The sequence below is a fragment of the Rhinopithecus roxellana genome, chromosome 11 (assembly GCF_007565055.1).
Source record: "Rhinopithecus roxellana isolate Shanxi Qingling chromosome 11, ASM756505v1, whole genome shotgun sequence".
Classification (NCBI taxonomy): Eukaryota; Metazoa; Chordata; class Mammalia; order Primates; family Cercopithecidae; genus Rhinopithecus; species Rhinopithecus roxellana.
Window position 1 is genome coordinate 30,057,369 of NC_044559.1, and position 13,357 is coordinate 30,070,725.

General features: G+C 47.2%; 1 protein-coding gene across 1 annotated transcript in view; it reads left to right on the forward strand.

Moving 5' to 3' along the window:
- Positions 1-13,357, forward strand: part of TACC2 (transforming acidic coiled-coil containing protein 2) — a 261,013-nt gene that overhangs the window by 40,807 nt on the left and 206,849 nt on the right.

Below are 13,357 nucleotides of genomic sequence, written 5' to 3' on the forward strand. Positions count from 1 at the left end.
CACCTGGCCAGGTGTGGCAGTCATCCAGGTGAAATGGTCTTTTAAAAAAGATTGGGTTGGGTGCAGTGGCTCATGCCTGTAATCCCAGCACTTTGGGAGGCCAAGGCGGGCAGATCACTTGAGGTCAGGAGTTCAAGACCAGCCTGACCAACATGGTGAAAATACAAAAATTACCCAGGCGTGGTGGCACACACCTATAATCCCAGCTACTCAGGAGGCTGAGGCAGGAAAAGTGCTTGAATCCGGGAAGCAGAGATTGCAGTGAGCCGAGATCACACCACTGCACTCCAGCCTTGGTGACAGAGTGAGACTCTGTCTCAAAAGAAAGAAAAAAAAAAAAAAGCTGCTCTCCCCTGGAGGATGGCTGTTAGGTGGGTGCACCTGATGCATTTGTTCCTCTGCAGATCCCAGCAAGCAGTGATGTTTAAGGTTGTGAAATAACCATTTGCATAGAGCACTGTGAAACCTTTTCATACGTGTGAGTTCATCTGCTTCTCCTCATTATTCCATGATCTGGGCTGATGACTCATGTTTTGTAGACTCAGAAGGAACCTCGGAAGGTTAATCATCCCGGGTCATTTGGGTGAGTGGAGGAGTGAGAATTGGAACTCTGGGTCACTCAGGCTGCTGGGCCAGTGGTTTTCAAACTGGGTTCTGGGAAATCCTGGAGCCAACAGCAATGCTTCCTGGACTGGCTGAGGACAAAGAGGAAGTGGAGAGGGGAGAATCCAGCTTCCTGCCCCCGACCCTTCCACCAGTGCAACTTACCCTATATGGCCTTATAATGCAAGATAGCTCTTAGAAGAAAATGTTTTGGGGCCAGGCGCAGTGGCTCGTGCCTATAATCCCAGCACTTTAGGAGGCCAAGGTGGGCGGATCACGGGGTCAGGAGTTTGAGACCAGCCTGACCAACATGGTGAAACCCCGTCTTTACTAAACATACAAAAATTAGCCGGGCGTGGTGGCGCATGCCTGTAATCCCAGCTACACAGGAGGCTGAGGCAGGAGAATCGCTTGAACCTGGGAGGCAGAGGTTGCAGTGAGCCGAGATCACGCCACTGCACTCCAGCCTGGGCGACAGAGCGAGACTCTGTCTCAAAAAAAAAAAAAAAAAAAAAAAAGAGCTCTGGAATCAGAGTTGGAAAGAAACATTAATCTGGCCCACCTCCATTATTTTTCAGTTTTGTGCATGGTGGATCCAAAGGACAAGGCACTTACTCACTGCCATAAATCAGTGGCAGGTTGGAGATCAGAAGCCATCTTGGGGGATCCTAGTCCAGGCTCCCACGGGCGTCCCTGTTAGGGGAAGAGCACTTTGTCCAGCTCCATCTCACAGAGGTCTTCCATAGCGCTTTGCAGCAGAGCTCAAGAGTTCAGTCACAAGCTCCCACATCGTGATGTGATGTGGATATGGTTTTTTATTGGCTTGGTAGACATTTGGGAAGCCCCTCCCTGCTGGGCAGCTGGTACTTATTTAGGTGCTGTGATCTCTAGAGAAGCAAGACAAACAAGGGCCCTACTCTCTGGAACTTACAGCCAATCGAGGAGTCAGATAAGCAAGTGAATAAACAGACATCAGTGAGTAAATACATTTGAGACTTTACTGCGTATGTATTGTTTACCAAGCATTGCTCTAGCACTTGAGAATCAGCAGTGAACAATTCGGCTGTGATCTGGTCGAATGAAGCTTCCTTATGAGGCGCTAATAGGCAAAAAACGCATCATAAAATCTCCAATGGTAACCACGGTCAGGGGGCTATTTATTTTTTATTATTGCAGTAAAATATATATAACGTAAGATTTACCATTGTAACCATTTTTAAGTGGACAGTTCATTGGAATTAAGTACATTGCAGTGCAACCATCACCACCATTCATCTCCAGAACTTTTGCATCTTCCCAAACTGAAACTCTGTGCCCACACTCTCCCTCTCCCCAACCCTTGAGAACCTTTCTTTCCTTCTTTCCTTCCTTTCCTCCTTCCCTCCTTCCTTCTGACCGGGTCTTATTCTTTCGCTGAGGATGGAGTGCAGTAGTGCAATCATAGTTCACCGCAACCTCGAATTCCTGGGCTCAATCAGTCCTCCCTCCTCAGCCTCCCTAGTAGCTAGAATTATAGGCATGCGTTACTGCAGCTGGCTACTTTGTCTCTGTGAATTAAACTACTGTAGGTACCTCATGTAAGTGGAATCATATAGTATTTGTATGTGATTATTATTTCACTTTTGCGACTGGTTTATTTCACTAAGCATAATGTCCTCAAGGTTCACCCATGTTGCTGCATGTCACAATTTCCTTTCTCTATAAGGCTGAATGATATTCCATTGTATGTATAGAACACGTTTTGCAAATCCATTCTTTTTTTTTTTTTTTTTGAAACAGAGTCTCATTTTGTCACCCAGGCTGGAGTGCAGTGGCCGAGATCTCGGCTCACTGCAACCTCCGCCTCCCAAGTTCAAGTGATTCTCGTGCCTCAGCCTCCCGAGTAGCTGGGATTACAGGCGCGCACCACCACACCCGGCTAATTGTTGTATTTTTAGTAGATGGACACTTGGGTTGCTTCCACCTTTTGACTGTTGTGAATAATGCTGTGATGAATATGGGTGTCCATGTACGTATCTGAGGCTCTGCTTTCTATTCTTTCGGGTATATACCTAGAAGTGGAATTGCTAGATCAGACGATAATTCCGTGTTTAAGTTTTTAAGGAACCACTCAACTTTTCCACAGCAGCTGCACCATTTTACGTTTCCACTAGCAATGTACGAATGTTCTGGTTTCTCTACATCCTCCTCAACACTTGTTACTTTGTGGTGGTGTTTTTAAATTACAGTCATGCTCGTGGGTGTGAAGTAGCATGTCATTGTGGTTGGGCTATTTTTGGTGCAGTGCAGGGGACAGCTCTCTGTAGACACCTGGTGGACTGAGAAGGAGACAGCCACATAAGGTTTTGGAAAAGGAACATTCTGGAATAAGGTAACAGGTGTGTATAGTATAGGAATAGTGTAACAGGTGTGGGAGGAGTGAGCTTGCTGTACTTTAAGATCAGCAAAGAAGGCCAGAGTGGCTGGAGAAAAGTGGATGAGGCAAATTGTGGTGAGCTGTGCAGCCAGGGAAGTGGGTGACGGCTCATTTTTGTAGGTCCCGACCAGCCCTGGTAAGGAGTCTGGCTTTCTTCTACTTGTGGTACAAAGCCATGGTGAAAAAAGAGCATTTCACTGGGATTTGAGCCTGTGTGCTCACTCACCATGGGGGTGAGACCCCAGCAGTCAGGGCTCTCTAAGGAGGAAGCAGAGCAGCTGATGGTGAACTTGTACCCAGCTCTGTCTGGGTTCAGCAGATTTGAGACTCAGCACTCAGTCAGGCTGAGCTCCTCAAACTGGCCAATTGGAAACTGACAAGCGAAGGACTGGTTAAAACCAAGCAGCCACGTTTCCTTCCAAAACTCTCCGGCTTTTGCTTTGTTGAGTCCCCGTGACTTGTTCAGGGAGATGGTCTTTGAGCCTTCGCAGGAGCTGCAGTCCCTCATGTATACCCATCTGTGTGAGTAAATCTCCTCTGCTTCAAGCTCAGGGTCTTGGGTTATTCTTTGCAACTCAACAGTCACGGTGCCTGATTCTTTCTCTTGTACACAACGACCAAGGGGCTGAGCCTCTCAGCTGTGTTTGGCTCATTATTCTGGATGGGGCTGAGGTCTGGGGATAATAGAGAGCAAGAAGCCTAGGAGGCCAGGCTCCCAGGTGAGGCTTTTTGTAGGTTTTTGTGGTTTTTTGTTTGTTTTTGTAGGAGATACCTCGGAGGGTAAAAGGAGTGCACTCAGTAGCATAACCAAACCAAAGCTTCAGTCACTCACCACTTGTAGAGTCCAATTAACAAGAGCTACAGGAGTCTGAGACTAGCCTGTGCAACATGCCGAGACCCCCGTCTCTACTAAAAATACAAAAAATTAGCAGGGTGTGGTGGTGTGCACCTGTGGTCCCAGCTATTCAGGAGGCTGAGGTGGGAGGATCACTTCAGCCCTTGGGGGAGGGGGGCAGGGGTTGCAGTGAGCCAGGATGGCGCCACTGCACTCCAACCTGGGTGACAGAGTGAGACCCTGTCTCAAAAAACAAATAAACACACAAACCAAAAAACAAGAGTGAGGGCTGACATGAAAAAGTGACTTTTTATTCCAAAGCTTAGCTTAGGGGAAAAAGTACAGGCTTCTCTTTTTGAGGGCACTGCTTTGGTTTTGGGGCAGAAAGCAGGGACTTTTAAAGGGGGGACTTTGCATGCACAGCAGGCGGGCAGGGAGCGAGCAGGTGGGGGACCACTGGGCTCACTTCAGTGCCTTATCCACCAGGCGGTCCAGCTGGCACAAAACTAGGTTCTAAGGTGGTCATTGTCTTGAGATCCTCTCCAGGTGGGAAAGAGTTCTGTCGTGGGCGTACTTGAGGTTGGAAATTGACAGCTGTCTCTTGAGGCAATTTCCTGGTGGGAGAGCTTTCTGGCTCTGAAGCTTCTAAGTGAGCACATAGTCAGATAAGCTTGTCCTGTAGGGAGTGTCTGGTGAAGGGAAAGTCAAGGCTATAAGGTTATAATTGCATTTCTAAAGGGCTACGTAGGAAGTGAGGAACATGAGAAAAGGAGAGAGAAAAGAAGAAATAATAATTAAAACCATTTTCTTCCTCTTAGAAAAATGGTGTACTTGGTTACAGCATCATAGCATTAAGGGACATTGAGTTTTGCAGGTGGGGGGATGCGAAATGGCTTAGAAAGAACACGGGGGAGTGCACAAGGTTCCTGACTCTATTTTGTGTTTTTTGCTTTTTTTCTGTTTTGTTTTGAGACAGAGTCTCACTATGTCAGCCAGGCTGGAGTGCAGTGGTGCAATCTTGGCTCGCTGCAACCTGTGCCTCCTGGGTTCAAGTGATTCTCCTGCCTCAGCCTCTGGAGTAACTGGGATTACAGGCACGTGCCACCACGCCTGGCTAATTTTTGTATTTTTTAGTAGAGATGGGGCTTTACCATGTTGGCCATGCTGGTCTCGAACTCCTGACCTGAGGTGATCCACTCACCTTAGCCTCCCAAAGTACTGGGATTACAGGTGTGAGCCACCATGCCTGACCTCCTGACTCTATTTTGAAGCCATGATCTTCTGGGCTTGTGGAAGGAAAATCAGCCTCCCCTTGAGAGGGTCAGAACCTGGTAGGTTCTCAAAGGACAGCTGGCATGGGTAAGGTGGGAAGGTTAAGGGTCTGTTCTGTGATGATCCTGGGATATAAGGGTTCAGACTGCTGATCTGAGTGCAGAAAAAGGTGTGGGAATTGGAAGGTGGGGGTGGAAACAAGGTCAGATGAGGCAGCAGGGTCTCTGGCGGCCTGAGATGTGGTGTTGGGGGACAACAAGTGCCTGGGAGGACTGGGCCTTCAGGAAGATGAGGGAGGCAGGGAGGTAAGCACAACAGGACCTTTCCTCGGAGCCTCTAGGCAGTGAGCTGGCAGTTTATTTCAGCAATATTTGCTTTTGACACTTTTTGACAACAATTAACTGTTGCATTAATTACAAACTGATTTATCTTATTCAAGAAGTCCGTTTTAATAACATCACTATAGTCTTACCTTCGTATCCTGTGATTTCTTGTTTTGTCAGCACAAATGCTATTGAAACTCTCAATTTTAGTGGTAGGCTTGGGTTCTGTTCTCTGTTCCTGAGGGAAGAGAAGCCATTGACAGAGGAAAATTGCCACACTCAGCCTGAAACCTGTTCTATCCACTAATCGGAGGTTCCTCTTACTGAGCTGGGACCATGGCGCCTCAGCCCGGCCCCCTTGTGGGTGCCTTTTGCAGCAAGCTGAGTCCTAGTTGTTACTCTTGCTCCTTCCTTTGGGAATGGACTCACTTAGGCCTCTTGGGAGGCTGTTCTCGGGAGGCTCCAAGCAGCCTCCGTTACTAAAGTACACTTGCACAAGTGAGATATTGCACCACCTGGTGGTTGGAAATGAAGAGAACGCCGTATGTATAACCACAGCTCTAAAGGGTGACTCGTTTGGGGAGTGGGAGGACACGGTCCAATGGGAAGTTGGGGGGGGGAATGTCTAACAGCCAAGGGGAGCATCACCTGTCCCTGAGAGTGTCAGGGTCCTGGCTTATGTGTGTCTCTCTCCGGGAAAGAGGTGGTGGCGATGCTGTGATGAGAGCTGTCTCCACTCGACAGCCCTTCCGGGGGTTTCGTGCATCATGACTTGTGTAGAAAGCTCTATGGTGAAATAAGGGCCATGCCAGCCCACAGCCCCAAATGCTGAAGGTGGGCTTCACAGTTGTTCAGTTCTGGAGAGCCCTACAGGGGACACCTGGGCTCCAAGCTCCACGCATGTGGATTTCAGAAGGGAAGGGCAACCCTAACCCCTGCATTACCACTTTCTGGAGTTGCCCTTGGCCGTGGGACTGTCATGATTCCCATCTATGGCTCTGACTGTGTGGGAAGGAAGAAAAGACATTCAATCCTATCATTAGAATGATCTGACTTGAAAACATATCATCATTCAGTAACTCCATTCTAACACTTCTGTTGTCTGGGGGTTTCTGTAGCAAGTCCTAAAAAACATAATTTTCAACTCTAGAAACTGTGATCAATGCTATGAAGCAAGAAGACAGGTGCACAGACCCCAGACCTAGCCTGGGTGTCAGGGAAGGCACTCCTGGGGATCTGATGTTTGAGCTCAGAGCTGCAGATGAGCAGGAAGTAGGCAACATCAGAAGGACCTAGAGCCAGCTCAGCAGGCACGCCTCCCCCAGCTTGGGCAGGTCTCCCCTGGTCGGGTCCCTGCTCTGTGTACAAGATATGGCCTGGATGAAGTTTGCTCCTGAAGGAGACCTCAGCACTGTGGACATCTGGGGAACAGAGGACCGGGGGGACAGGAGAATCTGTGTATGCGAGCCGTCCCCAGGATCTGGTCATCAAGAAAGGCTGAGGTTGTCTGTTGCTCAGGCCCTGTGTGGTTATTGTTACTTTGCTTGACAGAGGAAAGTGCCATATATATGTGCACATCTTGTTTAAAGCTACGCTTGGTGCTCTAAGGTTAACTTGAAGGTTCCTTCTTTCGCTCTTGAGGAACTCAAGGAACTCAGCATTACAGCAGCTTCAGCCAGTGCAGGACAGGCAGCATTTCCACAGGCTGCAGGTGGGCATCTGGGCTGCTTTAACTGTGTTTAACGTGAAAGAAGTTGAGCAAAGAGCAAATTAAGCAGCAAGAATTAATTCAATCTTCATGACAGCAGAGAGTTTCCTCTTTCTTTCTTTCCTTCTTTTCTTTTCTTTTCTTTTTTTCTGTCTTTTGTAATGAGATGGAGTCCTGCTCTGTCGCCGAGGCTGGAGTGCAATGGCGCAATCTTGGCTCACTGCAACCTCTGCCTCCTGGGTTCAAGCAATTCTCCTGTTTCAGTCTCCTGAGTGGCTGGGATTACAGGCATATGCCACCACGCCTGGCTAATTTTTGTACTTTTAGTAGAGAGGAGGTTTCGCCATGTTGGCCAGGCTGGTTTTGAACTCCTGACCTCAAGTGATCTGCCCGCCTCGGCCTCCCAAAGTGTTGGAGAGAGGCTTGGAGAGGGGAACTGATCTGACCAAGGGCACATGGATTTGGGTTTTCTGACCATCCAATTACAGGCATGAGCCACCGTGCCTGGCCAACTTTTTACTTTAGAATATTTTCAGATTTACAGAAAAGTTGCAAAGATTGTACAGAGAACTCCCATACAGATGCTTCCCCAGCTTCTCCTAAAGTTAACATTTTACACCATGCCTGTTTTAGTCGTCAGTGTCTACCCAGAACCTAGACTCAGCCCTTACTATTCATGAGGAGTAATCATCAAAACACCCGTCAAATTCTATTCTGTTGTTTTCCATTTTTTAAAGGAGGGGTGAGGACTCAAACCCAGTCCTCTCGGACTTCGGAGCTATTCGGTTATTCTGCTCTATCATGATGTATCGCATCAGAAAACATTCCGTTTGCGGAACGCTGAAATTCCACCCTGGCAGCCTTTCACTTGTTGGCCTGACAGAGTGCCTGCTAGGTTAGGCTGAGGTGTCCTCTGCAACCTATATTCGTCAATCTTTTGTGCCCCCTTGGAGGTGAAGAAACATTTGGGATGATCTAGCAGAACTGGTGTGAGAATTTGCCTTCCCTTCACGGGGAAGATGAGCAGCCGGCTGGCTCTAGCACAGAGCATGTGTTCGTCCTCCATATTTGGCCAGCCTGGCAGTTGTTTCTGAAATCTGATTCCTAATGCCATGGGGATGACCTTTGGTCTACTTCCCAGCATTCACCTGCAGTCAGGCTGCTCCCAAGGAGCTTGTTCAAAGAGGGGGCGACTTGGGCAGACACTGTGGTCATGATCTAACCATGTTAATTAAGCATGGTTTCATTAACTCTATTGGCATAACCAGTGGGCAGTGGTCTAGAGTGATGGAGCATTTAAGAGGTAAGTGGATTTTTTTTTTTTTTTTTAGATGGCGAAATGCTTTAGCTCCTTACAAAGTATATTTTTTAGGACGGGAAAATTGCTGTAAATGTTTAAAGATTGCTTTAAAATAGACTCCAGGCTCTGGAGTGTTCCAGAGCCAACGAAAGACTGTTTGTTTACTCAGCAATGGCAGCAAAGGAAAGATTTGAAGAAGCAACTGAGCAAGTCCACGTGTTCTGTAAGGCTTGCCAATTGTTTTTGCAGGCTGTGATTTGGAAGTGTAAGGAGTAACTTTAGAAATGCATGCTGTTTTGCAGTGACGCCTGCTGACACACAGGTCCTTTGGAATCCAGTAAGCAGTAGAGCTTGACTATCTCTAAGATTGGGAACAGGAAGCGGGCTTCAAACACACTAGGAAATGTGGCAAAAGAGAGAGCTCCCAGGGCTGAGGGTATGTCCTTCGATTTGCAGACGTGACCACCAGACTAAATAAGAATAATCTATTTTTCATACATTCAACAAATATTTATGGACTGCTTCTTCTGTACCAGGTGCTATTCTGGGCATCAAATCTAGGCTCCTATACCACATTATCCTCAAATGTTCAATTGCTATAGTTCCTTGGAGCGTGGCAGCAAAATGGCAGTGACCATAAAGCAATGAATTCCACTGTATGGCGAAGCAGCATAAGGCAGGGACAAGAGCACAGACTCTGGAGCCAAACCATCCTGGTCCAAATCCTGGCTGCGCCACTTCCAAGCTGTGTGACCTTGGGCAAGTGGCTTAACATCTCTGTGCCCAGTATTCTTAGCTATAACATCGGGCTCTAAGGATTGAATGAGTTTAAATATGTAAAACACTTAAAAGAGCAGTACTTGGCACATAGAAATTGTTCATAATAATTAGGTTGCTGTTGTTGTAGCAGAAAGAGTGCTATGTAAATTTTGGGTGTCAGTATTCTTGTGGAAAGAGCATTGAACTTCAAGGTGGGAGACTTGCAGAGGGTGAAAGGCAAGCCTCTCTGTTTCTTATCTGGAAAATGGAAAACATGATTTTACCTGCCTAGTATAGCTCACGGGGATTTTATAAGAATCAGATGGATGTCAAAGAGCTTTGAAAAGTGCAATGTGCCATTCACACAGAGAGTTCTGTCGCTTTTAACTCCAGATATGTTTCTGTTGGGGAGAACTAGTATCATTCTTGCAGGTTAGCTTTCTATTAGAAAAAGAAGTGGGCTGGGTGCTGTGGCTCACGCCTGTAATCCCAGCACTTTGGGAGGCTGAGGCAGGTGGATCATGACGTCAGGAGATCGAGACCAGCTTGGCCAATATGGTGAAACCCCATCTCTACTAAAAATGCAAAAAAGTAGCTGGGCGTGGTGGGGCGTGCCTGTAATCCCAGCTCCTCAGGAAGCTGAGGTAGGAGAATCACTTGAACACGGGAGGCAGAGGTTGCAGTGAGCCAGGATAGCGCCATTGCACTCCAGCCTGAGTGACAGAGTGAGACTCCACCTCAAAAAAAAATAATAAAAATTAATAATAATAAAATAATTTTTTTTAAAAAAGAAAGAGAAGTGGAGCTGAAAAGGGAGAGAGGCCTGCTTTTTTTTTTTCTTCTTCAAAGACAAATCCAAGCCCTTGTTATAGTCCGTCTGCCTGAGGAAATGTAGCCCGTGGTCCCTTTCTTCCCCGGACTCGGAGCAAAGATCTGTCTCCTTATGCCATCTGTTGTTTGCATCTGTCTGGGCTATTATTCGTCTTCTTTCCAGAATTACTTTAAAGAAATTTTCTTCATGGAATACTGGGCATGAGACTTATCTGTTAAATTATTTGCAGAATATTTTACTGCAGTTCATCTGGTGATTGAAAGGGGGGCCTGGTCTCAGGTGTTAGGAGCTGAGGTTTGCATGGGAGTCAGACAAGTAGGAATTGGATTAAAATTTCAAAAATGCAGGACCCTGATTAAAAATACCACCCACTCTGTATTGTTAATCTTGAGTTATTATAGTAAAATGTGAGAATCATGCATCCAAAGATTTATAATTTATAGATAAAGAGTCTTGGCCGGGTGCGGTGGCACCTGTAATTCCAGCACTTTGGGAGGCTGAGGTGGGCCGATCACAAGGTCAGGAGTTTGAGACCAGCCTGGCCAATATGGTGAAACCCCATCTCTACTAAAAATACAAAAATTAGCGGGGCGTGGTGGTGGGCGCCTGTAGTTCCAGCTACTTGGGAGGCTGAGGCAGGAGAATCACTTGAACCTGGGAGGTGGAGGTTGCAGTGAGCCAAGATGGTGCCACTGCACTCCAGCCTGAGTAACAGAGCGAGACTCTGTCTCAAAATAATAATAATAATAATAATAATAATAATCTTTCTCTGAAAATGAGGATTATAGAGTGTGAACTTATAAGGTGATTTCAAGTTTCCATGGTCTTGACATTGTCCTATGGGGATGATTGTCTTCTTGGATGCACAGATCAAGAGGCTGAGGCCCCTGGGGCAGGACAGGAGCACTCATTAAGGGAATGGCTCAGCCAGCAAGGAGGTCAAGCCAACCCTGGGTCAGCAGCCCCCTCTCGTGTGAGGAATCATCTCCAGCTCTCTCTGCCTCCTTCGACACCGCCCCACGGAAGGGATCAAACAGACACGCCCTGTCCTGGTTCTGGGATCAGAGATGATCGGTTATGTCTAGATTCCACTGCTGTGTGGTCTTGGCTCAGTTACTAAACCTCTCAAAGCCTCAGTTCTAAAACAGGGACACAAATATCCATCTTTCTCTTTAGACAGTTGTGCAAATGCAATGACATAGTTCATGGAAAGATACTGGCCCAGTGCCTGGCCTTAGTAAGTGCTCAATAACAGGAACACTTCTTGCTGTTGTTTTATTTCCCCCCATATTCTGTCTTTCAGCTAAAATGAAGGAACATTTTTGTATTGTAGTATTCACGTTAGCACTAGAATGTATGGGTGCCTGAGAGATGAAGCATCTTTATGTTTTACCTTTGGACACAATGGGATGAACACAGATAGCCAGCCGCTCAGAGAAATGCACCAGGTAGGGGAACCCTAGCCAAAGCTAGCTTGTGCTTCGGGCTGGTGTCTGAAGGTCAAAGACTACAGCCTATCCAACAAGTCTGATGGTCTCAAGAAGTCCCCAGGTGCAGACTAGGCAGATGATTTGCTTTCACATGTCCTGCAGAAATGCCAGGATTAATTTACAAAATCCATAGGCTAGAGGTTGGTAGAGTTTGATGGGTGGGAACCCTCCCTTCCTGGTGGACCTTGGGGGCTGTCTGCTTCACCTCCAGGCAGGAGCCATACCTCCTATCCTCGTTGGGTGCCCTCTGTGTTCACACCCCTGCAGCCATGGGACTGGGGTCAGTCTCCCTAGACCGTGAGCAATGTAAGGGGAGGAAAGGAGCCTTATTTTTTTCTCTTCCCCTTCCTTCCTTCCTTCCTTCCTTCCTTCCTTCCTTCCTTCCTTCCTTCCTCCCTCCCTCCCTCCCTCCTCTCCCTCTCTCCCTCTCTCCCTCCCTTCCTTCCCTTCTTCCCTCTCTCCTTCCCTCCCTCTCTCCCTCTTCCTTTCTTTTCCTTTCCCCTGTTTATTTCTGTTTCTGTTTTGTAGAGATGGGTTTCACCATGTTGTCCAGGCTGGTCTTGAACTCCTGGGCTCAAGCAATCTTCCCACCTCTGCTTCCCAAAGTGCTGGGATCGCACGCATGAGCCACCGCACCTGGCTGGGGGAGCTGTTTCTAATTCACACAATGGCATTGTCTGCTTCTAGGCCATACATTTGGCCCAGAGGAGTGCCACCTTCTGATTTTCACCAAGGTGCCCATGGGCTAGGGAATGTCTGTCCTACAGATTTGCACCATCTACTAGATTTAAGCAAGCTAGAAAGAAATGAGGTCTTGTGCTGTCTTCAAATGTGTGTTCCACGTAACAGGAGTTCTATAAGATGTTAAACTGTGGTACATAAACAAAGAGTCCTGTGGTCAAGAAATTCTGGCGAACTCTGAGTTAAAATTCGGTAAGTTATTCTGCTGTAGAACTCAGAATCTTGACTATGCTCATGTGCATTGTGAATTTCTAAAAGAGGCCTATATTATGTAGCACTTGTCAAAGGTGTTTGACCAGGGAATACTTTGTTTTCCTCCAAGCGGATCTGGTGCAGCTCATCTGGATGAGAGGTGGACCAGGGAATGCACTCTTAGTTGCTAGTGACAGAAATTCAGCTTGTACCCACTAAGGTGAAAAGGGCAATGCATGCGGCCTCATCATAGAGCCCCCAGATGGCTAGAGCAGAATGAGGCTTTGGCCCCAGCGGGGCCGCTCCCTCTGCCTGGCATCTCAACTTTTCTCTGCCTGCAAGCTCTGCCGTCTCTTGCTGTGGCAGCTTCTTCCACCACAGCTGGAAACGGCTGCAGGTGACTCCCACACTCACCTTCTATAGAACACCCCCACCGGAACTGCCCTGGTTCTTCAGGGAATCCCATAGAAGGTCCTGGCTTGGCCTGAGTCTCATGTACACTCCAGTGGGCAGGGACATGGGGCACTATGACTGGCATTTTCCATGAGAACCTCAGGGATGGAGGGTATGGGTGGACCTGTTCCTAAAAGAAGGCAGACCTCATCCCAGAACGAGGGGTGTGTGTTGTTTGGGGTGGGGGCACAGGGTCACCGCTGGGGAAACAAAATGAAAGACAGTCACTGCTTTGGGAAATACAGCTTGGGGCTTACACAAGCCCTTCCCCTTCTTCTGATTTTTATATTACACAAAAATAGCATCATTTAAATAAGGTTTTTTTTTTTTTTAATCTCATCTCTGTCCTATGATTTAGTTTTGACTGAGCCTTATATTTTTGCATCCTGGTTTTAAAAAATCAACTAGTCTGTAGGAATATGGTTTATAAAAA